Genomic DNA, 9,963 nt, shown 5'->3' with positions numbered 1-9,963 from the left:
ATGTTGTCCTTCTCCAAGTTTACTGATTAATTGGAATAATTTATAATAGTCCTTTTTGTATTTTCACTTCTATCTTTAATCAAGGCTCATGTTTCATGCCTAAAATTGCATATTTCTTTTCATGTACCAACACTGTGAATTTTCTAAACTATTAACTTCAAAGATAACAGTTTTAATCTTGTTTCTTTGATTTCTATTTCATTATCTTTATTATGATTTTTATCTTTTTCTTCTACTTTTATTAACTTTTCTATTCTTTTTCAAAATTGAGTTTGGTTTTTAGATCATTAATTATAATTTTCTTTTTATCCTGTATGTACACTAAGGCTATAAATTCCACCCTATATATTTGTTTTTCTGTTTGCTACATTTTATACATATATTGTCTGCACTGAATATCAGTATAAAATATTTTCTAATTTCCATTAAGCTTTCTTATCTGAATCAGCAGTTATTGAGAATAACTTATGTGAATCAGCAGTTGTGTTTTTAAATTTATATATAAATATATATATGTGTACACGCATACACATACACAAAAGTGTTTAAAGTATTTTTCATATCTGTGTGTGTACATATTTGTAGTCAGGGAATGCAGATATTATTGATTCATCAGTATTTGTTCAGACTTGTTTATGAGCTGGTAGTTGTAATTTATATAAACATTACATAGGGCTGAATATAATGTATGTATATTAATTTGAGATTCTTTATTTATATGTATATATATACACACACAGTATTTTAAATTTATTTTTGTGTTAAAATCTACTGTCTTCATTATTTTTAATTTTGTTTCTTGTTATATCAATTTACATAACAGTAGAACTTTAGCCTATGAGTAAGAAGACACTTTCAATGCTGGTACTATTACCTATAAGAATCAATCCATGCTGAGTGTACAAGGACAAGTAGTAGAGTGCTCTTCTCAAAAGCAAACATCATCCGCAAGTTTCATATAACATGCTATCAAACAGAATAGGAGTCATCGATTGCAGGTAATATAAATATATTTAATCTAAAGTTATCCAGAAAAAAAAGTTATCCAGAAATATTAAGGGATGCAGGACAAAATAAAGGATAGTAACAGAGAGAACAAAATGCCAAATGAGTTATATGGGAAAAAAAAAAAACACCAAGGGACTGAATAAAAGGCTTGTGAGAACTTATTAAAATTATGGTTAGCATCTTGAACAAACTTAGGGAACTATCCATATTAATAAAAGCCTACTTTAACATTTTTTATTCCTGTTGAACTTACTAACAAAAACACAAATTATTAATAACTGAAGGAAAAATATAAAGGGCCAACCCAGAAAATATGAGTATTTCTTAATAATCCTTTCTACTCTATATATTTGGGAAAAATAGTTTTTAATGGTTAACTTCTAAAATGTCAACTTCTGTTCTGAATATTAAATTTATTTATCTTTAAATAACATAGTGTATCTTGGTCAAAAAATCATAGCACAGTTTCAATGCATCTAACTCAATGGTCTAATGTGTGGCCAGAGTAGGAATACGGCAAGCAAATGAATTTGCATTTTAAAATTTGATAGGAATTGTAGAAACAGATGGCAATAAAAACTATTAGAATTAATGGGATTTATATAGTCTTTAAAATGACAGTTTCTTTAAATTATAGAGTAAAATCATTTCCACTATTCAAAGATTGAGTTTCTTTTTATATTATAAAAAAGACCAGGGTATGGAGTCATTCAGACACATTATTTGATCTCACTTTGATTATATGAGATCAAAAAAAATTTTCTAATTGGAGAGAGAAATGAAACTGTCATTCAAAGAATACTCACAAGAATAAATTAACAAATAATTTAAAATTAATGTTCTCACTTATAAGTGGGAGCAGAACAAGAGGCTTATATGGTCTAAAGTGGTGTGATGGACATTGAAATCTAAGCAAGGGGGAGAGAAGGAGGGAGATGGAGGATAAAAATCTACCCTTGGGTTCAATGTACACTATTCCTATGATGGTTACACTAAGAGCTCTGACTTCAACATTATACAATTTTTCCATGTAACAAAAAAACACTTGTACCCTCTAAATCTATTAAAATGAAAAACAAAAACATAAATCATATCTTTAAAATAGCATTACACCAAGGCCAAATGGGTTTCTTGCTTGGAATGAAATACAGTTTAATATTAGGAAATTTAGCAATATAACTTGCACATTAAGAGATTAAAATTAAAAACTCAATTGATTATCTCCGTAAGTACTGATGTTTTATTTGTTAAAAAATCAATATCTAGTTTTTAATTCTTTTTTTTTTTTTTTTTTTTTTTGAGTCTGGCGACTTTTATTAGTTTTGCATAAACTCACAGGCCATAGGTTCCAGCAAGGCTCAAGGTCCTTTTCTTATGTTTCTTACAAAGTGTGCTATGCACGGATCCGGACCCCGCACCTCAGGCTTCTCTCTACTGCTTCTCACAAAGCGTGAGACACCTATAACGCCATGAATTCATAGGGAATAGGTTCCAGCAGCTCGGGCTCCTTTCCATTGCTTCTCACAAAGTGTGCTTCTCTGGGTAGAGCAGGCTGGTGCTTCAGTTGAACCCAGGTACCTTTCTCTTTGGCTTCCTTCTTTTTCTGATCATTTTCCTTCACACGTTTCAGGAAGCTATCTCGGCTCTTAGAGTGCTTAATGTGCTCAATACTCACACTAATCCTCTTGGCAAGAATCTTGCCCTTAACTTGTTTGTTTACAACAATTTCAACAGCATGCTGAGTAACATTGTAGACTCTTCCAGTTTTACCGTGGTAACATTTGTGGGGCGTGCCTTTTTGAACAGTTCCCATTCCCTTGATGTCTACAATATCACCTTTCTTGTAGATTCACATGTATGTGGCCAACGGAACAACTCCATGTTTTCTAAAACGCCTAGAGAACATGTACCAGGTACCTCTCCTCTTTCCCTTTGTGTTCGTCATTTTGGCGAATTACTGGAAGATGGCGGCTCTGGCCGAAAGAAAGCTTTAATTCTTTTTTGTCTTTTTTTATTATTATTTCAGCATACTGTGGGGGTACATAAGTTTAGGTTACATATATTGCCCTTGCTCCCCCACCCCCACCCCCCTAGTCAGAGCTTCAAGCATGCCCATCCCCCAGACAGTGCGCATCGCACTCATCATGTATGTATACACCCATCCCCTCCCCCCCCATCTGTCCGACACCATATTAATGTTATTCCTAAATGTGCTCTTAGGTGATGATCAGTGCAACCAATTTGCTGGTGAGTACATGGGGTGCTTATTTTTCCATTCTTGGGATACTTCACTCATTAGAATGGGTTCCAACTCTATCCAGGAGAACATGAGATTCTATATCACCATTGTTTCTTATAGCTGAGTAATACTCCATAGTATACATATACCACATTTTATTAATCCACTCATGTATTGATGGGCACTTGGATTGTTTCCACATCTTTGCAATTGTGAATTGTGCTGCTAATAAACATTCGGGTGCAGACGTCTTTTTTATAGTTTTTAATTCTTAGTAAAACTATAATATTTCCTTACGTCCAATGTGTATATATGTAAAACAAAATATATGATAGAATGAATGCCCCTTTATGCCAGGTTTTTAACATTGATTGTACTTACCTAACAACATAGATCAGACAGTAATAATTGTTTATAGGAGGCAGAATAATGGCCCCCAAATGATGTCCATGATCTACTGGAGCAAATGAAAATGTTATAGCATGTACATGGCAAAGAGAATTAAGGTTGAAAATGTAAATAAAGTTGCTCTTTCACTGACCTTAAAATAATGTTATTCTGGATTATTTAGCTGGGCCCACTGTAATTGTGAGGGTTTTTTAAACATGAAAAAAGGCAGAAAAATTAGCATCAGACTGATGCAGCAGGGGAAACACTCCACTGGCCAGTGCGGGATCTGGGCGTGGAAGGGAACAATGAGCTAAACTGTAGTCCCTAATCCCTGGGCAGTGGCCTGGAGGCCTGTTAGGGACCAGGACGTGGAGCTTCGCCACCAGCCCCATCCCCGCAACCCCCTTCCACCGTCCGTGGAAAAATTATCTTCCCTGAAATTTAGGAACCCATGGCTGCACGGCAGTAGGTGAGCTGCGGGTGAGCGTGGGCGAGCAAAGCCTCATCTGTATTTACAGCATCTCTCCATGGCTGGCATCACTGTTTGAGGCCTCCCCCACCACTCCTGTCCATGGAAACATTGTCTTCCCTGAGACCGGTCCTGGTGCCAGGAAGGTTGGGGCTGCTTAGCTAAGGGATTTCAGCAGCTTCTAGAAGTTGAAAAAGGCAAGAAGATGGATTTATTTCCATGAGTCTCCAAAAAAGGAACACACATCCGCCAACATGTTATTTTAGCCCCCGACAGTGAGAACATTTTGGATGACTGACCTCCAGAACTGTAAGATAAATTTATTTTGCTTGTTAAAGTCAATACATTCATGGAAATTTTTTTTACAGCAGCAATAGGAAACTATTAAAGTGCATAAAAATTTAAACACAGTCGTAAATGTTTAGTTATCTACAGATATTATATACATAAGTTTGTGTTATATAATTGGGAAATCTGAGCATATTAGAAATTTTACAAAAATAAACCATTTACTAAAGAGGCTAGAGAGAATTATTATCTAAAAGTCAATTGTTTTTCTGTTTAGAAAAAATATAGAAGTACAAATGCACCTAAAAGAACAAGAAAAGTAATGAAATGAGTACAAATGAACTTTAAAATGAATTTGAAATATGTATGTAAAAACTTTAAAGATTGACTTGTATTCTTAACAGAGCCTTGAAGAAATGAAAATGCAAATAGATAAAATTTAATTCATATGTATTAATTAGCTCACTATATTAATCTACATATGATCCTTAATCCAAAAAAATTGCAAAGTTAATTTTGTAAACAAACAATCAAAATATACATGCACGATTTAACAGGTGACTCTGAAGAAAGAAGAATGACCTCACTAAAAGCACTAGCTTTTTCAAATCTTAGAAATCCACTATAATTGATACAAAATGGTACTGATGACACAATAGAGCAAAACAACCAATATTGTAGAATGGGAAACTCAGAAGTAGACTCAAGTGTGGGAAATAATACACAATAAACCTTTATAATTGTACATAATGGCATCTTTTCAACAAAATAAGAATCTAATTTTCATAATCTAATTTCAGAATCAATGTTGTTAAAGTACCAACTCAAGTAATAAAGAAATTGAGTTTAGCAATGATAATCTATTTTGTAACATACAGTAATTTTAAATGATTTCAGTAGTTCTAATGCTGAGAATTAAATATTGGTTGGAAAATATTTCTTTAGGCATGGCATTAATCCAGAAACTTGTCCTGTGGGAAAATATGAGACTTTCTGGTAATTATCATTTTCCAGATTAGGTTTCAATGATAGCTAGGTCGTTTCCAAGTCCTGTCAATACTAATTAACATTTAATTGGCTAGTGACACATTTGTGGGGTTCAAAGTTCAGTTTCAAAAAAATTAATGTAACCAGCATTTTTTCAGACTTTTCTACATTATGAATTATATCATTTGCATGATTTGAAAGTAACTTTAAAGTTAACACTATAAGTACTTTCATCAGTTTTAAAACTCTTGTTCTGTGGCTTCTTGGCATTACTTTTAAGATGTAAAAAAAAAAAAATTCAGATACTCCAATAAATATTCACCTGAATTACTTTAAACATTTATTTCATTTTTAGTGACTTGCAACTTATTCACATATAATATGTCTCTTCCACTAACATCTGCAGTAATGTCATACTGGGTACAACTGGAAAGAAACATTCAAATAAGAACAATTAAATTGCAGCGGGTATACATTTGAAAGAAACATAATAGTTATTAGTAAATTATTCAGTAAAACCTGTTCTTCCCATAAGATCTGCTGTTAAGCTCTGTAGTATAATTTCCATCTGAAAAACATGATGATCTTAATGACTCAAATCTAAATGTCTTATATTCTCCTCAGGTGGGCAGGTTAATTTTCTAAGCAATTAGTTAATTGCAAAAACTTCTATTATTGCTACCTACTTTAAAAAGGAGTATTACACAGTCCCTTTGTATTTTACATACGTTATTACTGAAAATGCAACAATATGCAGCATATTTTCTGCCTCTGAACAATTTTTAAAATATTGATGAATTTCTCAGTTCATAAGGATGAAATATAAAAGTTTCAGAAACAGGAACTTTCCATCTTCTATCATTTTGAACTTTCATATATTAGATATTATGTATTTTTCTTAGGTCATATCTATATCTGAGAGAATATCCATTACAAAGTAACATAAATGATTTTATTGCCAAAACAGTTTCCTTTTTCATATTCTAAGATTGAAGGAAATAGAACAAAAAAAGCTTTATCTGCAACAAATTGGAAGGCATGCCGTGTACCAACACAATATGTAGCTATAGAGCAATTGGTTGGTAAAAGTCAAAATGTTAGTGTATGTTCTGTCTATTCTTGGCTCTCATTAGCAAAGTACTACTTTGAGTATTATTTCTCATTACTGTGTATTACTTTAAATCTTACTTTGTCATCCCAAATGATTGTTTCTCATGGCCTTCTTGCACTTATCAGTAAGTTATGAAAGACAGTCATGAGTTATGGAAGGAAAAAACAAAAACATGTCTGTATCTAGGAAAGAACTTACTGAAAGCAAGTAGATCAAAAAGTCCCATGCTAAAATTTGATGTTATTGCACTATTAATGAAGCAATACAATGGAAAAATATGCACCACATGTACTCGCCATCAAACTGGTACTAACTGATCAACACTAAGGTGCTCATATGGTAGTAATACTCACTGGGTGCCGGTCAGGTAGGGGGGTGGGGGGTGAGCGGGTAAACCCACAGCTAATGGAGACGAGGCACACTGTATGGGGGAAGGACACGTTTGTTGCCCTAGTTTGAGCTAGACAAATGCATTTCATGTAACCAAAATGTTTGTATCCCTATAATATCCTGAATTCAAAAAAAAAAAGAGCATTCTCCTCCAAAACGCAGATTCCCCCAACTAGGATCTATGAAATCAATGTGGCAAGGAATGAACCAACAGTTCAGTTAATTTGGTCTTATTATATATGGTGTCTACTGTTATTGAGTTCATTCATTTTTGTATCAGTACTCAATTTTCACAAAGTAACTTACACTCGTGGGCATCTTTAATAAAGACAACACAACCAAAAAAATAAATAAATAAAATAATCCCCTTTCTTTACCTTCTTTTTCTCTTAACTCTTCATTTTAGTCTTCATTTCTGATAATTATTTTTAAAATTTCCATTTCTTTCCTGGATTCTGTAACTTTATATCTAATTTCTACAATAGTCTTTCTTCTAGATATTTATCAAGATACTCATCATAAAATTACCTCTGTTTTCTGACAGCAAAGCTCCACTTTAGTAAATGCTCTTCTGAAATCATCTATCATGAACCCACATACAATTGTAAGTCCTTTCTAACATGCACTTACTGAAACATTCCATAGTTCTCCATGGTGTATGGTCTCCCTCATTGTAATGAGCAATAAACTCAACCTATTCAACAACAGGCGCATTCCTGATAATCTTTGGTTTAAAGGCATTGTTACTGAGGATCCCATTATGTTTTTGTCCCTTTTTTTATAGTAGGATATGAGTTATGATGTCAACACTTGGCTGGTGTTTTTTAAATGTAAAATTGGTTTTCTTGATCTTCTAGGAGGAAGTATAGTTCAGAATATGTTTATTAAAACTTCAACCAGCTTCCTATTCTGCTTTTTTTTTTTAACAGTGCTCAAAAACATGGGTGGTTTATATTCTGAGAGTTCTTTTTTTAATTATTATGGGTACATAATAGTTATATATCTCTATAAGGCACATGTGATGTTTTGAAACAGACATGCAATGTGAATTAATCAAATTAGGATTATAGGAGTATCCATCACCTCAGGCATTTAACATTTATTTGTGTTAGAAACGTGCTAATTCTACTCTTTTAGTTATTTTAAAGTATACCTTCACTTGGTCTTTTCTATATTCCCATGACTCACCTTTATCTGGATTTACTTCTTTCTTTATACATAGTGCCTTGATTATTCTCAATTTTGTGTCCACTCCTAGCATTTTATCTTAGTATGTGACTATATCTTGTAAAGAGCCAATCTGGTTTATGAAAATTCATAGTTCAAAAACCTTCAGGTGTAATGTTGAATAAAAGCCAGATACTGGATCTCCTTGTTTTATTCTGTCTCAGATGAAAATTTCTAAAAATTTCACTTTGTAGAATGAAATTTTCTGAGGTTGCTTCCTTTTCATATTTTGTCAAAACTGTTTTTATCATCAAGTTTTCAATTATATTGAATGATATGTTTGTATCTGTCAAGATAATTATATAAATATTTTGCCTTTTCACTGTCAATTTTATGAACAATGGTAGGTTTTCAAGTATCAATCCGCACTTGCACATATCTCTTGTTAGTAATATATGGTTATTCTTATATACCACCAGATTTATTTGCTGAATTTTTCTGTATAACTTTTGCATCCATATATGAAAGAGACTGCTTTGTAAAATTCTTTCCCTGTAATGTCCTTGTCAGTATTTGTGGCCAAACCTATGCTGGACATATCAAAGGCATTCAGAGACAGGTGTTTTATATTTTTTTCTAACCTCTGAAAGACTTTAATATTCATTTAAGATTTGGAAAATGTAAATTTATGTTAAAGTTATATAAATCTATTTTTCTTCATTGGAAGTTTTTTTGAGGACTCAATATATTCAAAAGATACAGCATCCCTCAGATATTATTTTTTCTGTTTACCTATAGAAATTGTGTTTTCAAGAAATTTGACCATTTCATCTAAGTTATTGAATTTTCATCATAAAGTGTTGCATAATGCTCCCTTATGTTCTAATGTTTGTAAATACTATACTGAGTAAAATTTGCTTGAAATAAAATACACCCATTATAAATGACAGTCTGATGAGTTTTGACAAACGTCTATACTCTGTTAGATTCACCACCGTTAGATTTCAAGTAGAAAGCTTTACCATTGACCTTTTTTTATCTTTAAAGACTATCTTCTTCATACCTTGCCTCAAGCAACCCTTGATCTGCTTTCTGTTACAAGAAATTAGATTTCACTTTGTTAGTGTTTAACAATTATTTTATCACTCAGTAATTACTCTTTTAAATGTATCTGAGATGACTTGGTGTGCTTTTGAGATTTATGTGAGCCGCTACATTTATAGCATTAGTTTATAAATATTTGAGAGTAGTTTCTTTGGATGGATAAGCTACAATATGTTTATTCATTTCCACGGTGGTGGTTAATTGGATTGTTTCCAGTTTTTGATCCTGTGATTAAAACTTCTATAAACATTAATTTAGCAGACTTTATATAGATATATATTTCATTTCTCTTGTATAGATACATAGAAATACAGTTTCTGGACCATATTATAAGCTTAGTACTTGAGTTTATTATAACTTACAAATGATTTTCCAAAGCAATTATAAAATTTTACATTTCTACCATCAAATTATGAGAGTTCAAGTTGCACAACACTCCTTTCTAACACCTGGAATTATCTTTTTAATTTTAGAAATTCTAGATTTTGTAATATCTGAGTATGTGATATCTCATTGTGGTTTTATTTGATGACTACTGCAATTTGACACCAGTTTATATAGTTATTGAACATTCATATATCCTTTTATTCCCTGAATTGTCTGTTTAAATATTTTGGCAATCCATACTGTTTTTTGTGTGTTTTTTTATTGTGGCTTTGCAGTTCTTTGTATATTTTGTACACGTATTCTGTGTCAGATATATGTATTACAATTAATTTCTTCGAGATATTTTAATTTTCTTAACAGAAAATTTGCAAGAGTGAACTTTTTCATTTTGATCGAATTCAATTTTCAGGGTTTTTTCTTTAG

General features: G+C 32.2%; 1 pseudogene; it reads right to left on the bottom strand.

Moving 5' to 3' along the window:
• Window positions 1–2,467: 2,467 nt before the first annotated feature.
• Window positions 2,468–2,956, bottom strand: LOC123627679 (annotated as a pseudogene).
• Window positions 2,957–9,963: the final 7,007 nt, after the last annotated feature.

The sequence above is a fragment of the Lemur catta genome, chromosome 1, assembly GCF_020740605.2.
Source record: "Lemur catta isolate mLemCat1 chromosome 1, mLemCat1.pri, whole genome shotgun sequence".
Classification (NCBI taxonomy): Eukaryota; Metazoa; Chordata; class Mammalia; order Primates; family Lemuridae; genus Lemur; species Lemur catta.
The sequence above is the reverse complement of the archived record's forward strand: the minus strand, read 5'-3'. Positions and strand labels throughout refer to the sequence as shown.